The sequence below is a fragment of the Pongo pygmaeus genome, chromosome Y (assembly GCF_028885625.2).
Source record: "Pongo pygmaeus isolate AG05252 chromosome Y, NHGRI_mPonPyg2-v2.0_pri, whole genome shotgun sequence".
Classification (NCBI taxonomy): Eukaryota; Metazoa; Chordata; class Mammalia; order Primates; family Hominidae; genus Pongo; species Pongo pygmaeus.
The window spans coordinates 31,375,074-31,378,515 of NC_072397.2; positions in this window are offsets into that span (position 1 = coordinate 31,375,074).

Genomic DNA, 3,442 nt, shown 5'->3' on the forward strand with positions numbered 1-3,442 from the left:
CACCTAGTTGTAATAGTAGTGATAGTGTAATACTTGTAATTGTGTAAGGTAGGAGATCAGTAAAGAGGCTGAGTTAATCAGATGAGAAATGTGGATAACCTGTATCTGGGTGATAGCAGGAAAAATAGGGAAAAGTGGTTAGATTCTGGACCTGTTTTAAAAGGAAAACATGCAGAATTTGAGGATCAATAGAAATGAGGAGATGAAAAGAAAAGCATCAAGGATGACCTTACAGTTTTAGGCCTTTGCAACAGGATGTAATTACTATCAGGTTAAATGGGATACACTTGGGGGAAGATGTTTGGAAGAAGCACCAGAATTCAGTGTATAGCCTTGAGATCAAATTGCCTGTTAAACATGAGTATGTGTAATAGAGCCATATATGATTTGGTCTTTGGTAAGAGAGTGGCAGGAGATTACCATTTGGGACTCATAGTACCATTCAGAAATCCATCGTACAGGAAGAGATAACTGGAGATTGAGAGCAAATTTATCAAAAATAGTTCAAGGAAGAGGGTGAATAAGAAGTAACTTATATTTGGCCAGGCCTGGTGGCTAGCCCCTCCAATGCCAGCATTTTGTGAGCTTGAGGCAGGCAGATGACTTGATCCTAGAATCTCAAGTCAAGGCTGGTATACATGGGAGAGACCCCATTTCTAACAAAATTAGCTAGTCTGTGTGCCTGTATTCACAGTCACCCAGGAGGCTGATGTGGAAATATCACCTGAGCATGGGAGTTTGAGGCTGCAGTGAGTTCTTGATCACACCACTGCACTCCAGCTTGGACAACAGAGGAAGACCCTGTCTCAGTAAACAAACAAACAACAAAGACAAGAAATTAAAAATATATATATAATATATATATAATATTTGGCAAAAAATGTGATTATTTTAAGTATAGTATATTTGGTAGACTGTTGGGGATGGTAAGGTAAGTGGAATTTTCAAGTGAGAGCATATTATCAATGGAAAAAATATTCACCTGAAATTCAATGTAACCTTTTAAATTTACCAGTTAGGGTGTCACTCATGGCCTTTGAGAAAGGACTGTGACTTCATTGTTGTGGGATAAAACCTGAGACAGAATATGAACTGATGGAAATAAAATAGCTAATAGAAATTCTCTGTTGAAATTAAAAGCAGAGAAAAATGTCAGTACCAAAAGAGACAGTCTCTGCTGTGGATCGTAAAATATGGAGTTTTTATATATGTGAGATAAAGAAATCAGGGCAGTGAAGAAGAGAATAAAAGAAATTATACGGAAGAGGAAAAAAATCAATCACATTGATGGATTGGGTCCAGGAGGATGTATTTTAAAATATGATAAAGGTTTTGTCTTTGAATAAATACACGCATATAGTTAAAGGTGTGATTTAGATCAGAATAACAAACAACAGAAGTTGAGGAAATTAATACTCTACTTTAAAACTTAACAAATTGGAGGAAAGGATGTTTATGGTAAGTTATGAGAATAAAAGCAATGCAAAGAAAGTTCAGGAAATGAACATCTTATAAAATAAAAATAAAATAGATAACTTCTTGATTCTTCCCTCCCTCTTTTTTAAACTACTACGTCTATTTTTCCCATTGATATTTTAACAAATGACCACCATCTTCTGGGGAAATATTATGTTGTCTCTCTGGTAATTTGCATTGCATTCTTACACATTTCATGTCTTTTTATTATATTAACAGAATTTTTAGTCCGAAAAGTTTTCTGTCTAAATTCCATTCCAATATTTACTTGATTTAAAAGTACTGTTGCCTTTTGTCTTCCTTCCTATTCATTTTTGTTGAATATTGCTTCCCACCCATAATGACTAATTGACCTTCACAAAATTTCTCTGATAGTTTGTCTAGAAAGAACCTATTATGACCTGCTTCATACGGCCCCCCAGCAAAATAGAATTTACATGTTCTATAACCATGCAAAGTCTAGATTTCCATTCTATTTAAATTGAAACTTTACTTGATTAATAACTTCAGTGCATCAAGCCAAGAAACAGTATTTTAAATGCAAAATGACTAACATCTAACAAGTGGAACTTAAAGGACTCACTGTTTTGTATTCCTTTCCAAATAAGAAATATCTGCTAGATAGTTTTCTTAGTGTCATGGTTGGATTTGGCTTAGAACTTGTGCCGTTTTTTTTTTTAGTCAATGTCGGCGGCAGACATTGGCTGCAGAGCACAAAAAGAAAACTTATGAGAAATATATCCCTTTCTTCTTACTACTTGAATACAGGAGTATCATCTTGGTGTTAAGAGGTAGTTTAGACCTCATAGAAGGTTTATTGTCTATTTCCTTGAAACAATGTTTGCTGAAGAAATAATATGTCAAGTTATTTGACATATTGACTAAATTATGTCAAATGCTTAAATTGACTGCATTATGTCAAGTCGTGGTTCACTATTTCCTAAACCAGATATATGTATTTGTATTGTGATTAGGGATCCATATTTACCTTTTTACATTTTCCATGTATAGTGAATTATACAGAATCTTGTTTTCTTCTCTTTGGATTTGATATGGAAATATACTGGATTCACTGACAAGAAGTGTTTGAATTAGCAGCATGCTGAGAATGGACACCATGTTTGAAGAGACTGATAAACAAATTACAGGAGGAGTTTTATCTTTGGAAGAAAAATTGGTCCTTGGGCACAGACCCCATATGAGCTTTGCTTCCTAATGTTTTCCAGCAAAGACTTTAGAAGAAATAAATCTGCATTACTTTTTTTGGCACGTTCTTCCTTTAGGACCTACAGTGATGTAAGTGACACAAATATCTCTCATTCTGTTTCCAACAAGTAAATAGAATACATATAGTTCACTAACAAGATTAAGGATGGGGTAATCATCATTCCTCTAACTGAAATGCATCCCTGTTCAGTTTTATTTAGCTTTCACAATTTTGAAAATTTTCCTATTCAATTTTTATCAGTCATAAGATAATAGTTTTTAAAAAATGAAAATGGGATTTAGTTAGTGGTTTTTTCTGCTCCCTTTAATATTATTCTCATTCAGCCTAATGGGCATTCTAAATAGTAATGAGGGATACGAATATAACCTTAAATTAAGGAATGAGGGTAGAGTGAGAGAGAAGAGAGTATGGCTCAAAAATAATCTCACAAGTTTTATTTGCCAACTCATGTGATTTAACATGTTAGTGGTAGATTTTCTAGTCATCCTAAATTTGGAGCTGTGACTTGGAATATCAAAATTAGCTAAACAATTCATTTCCATATGATTTCTGTCTACTACTATAATGATTTTCACGAGTACTATAAATTTTCTAACAACTAATTTCATTCAGATCTGCATTTAGACTTCCAAGACACTAGAATGTATAAAAAATATGTACGTTTTATAGAATAAGGAGTCACTGGGGATAAGTGTTACTTTTCTTTGAAAGGTAAGTGCAGAAGTTTATAAACACTTG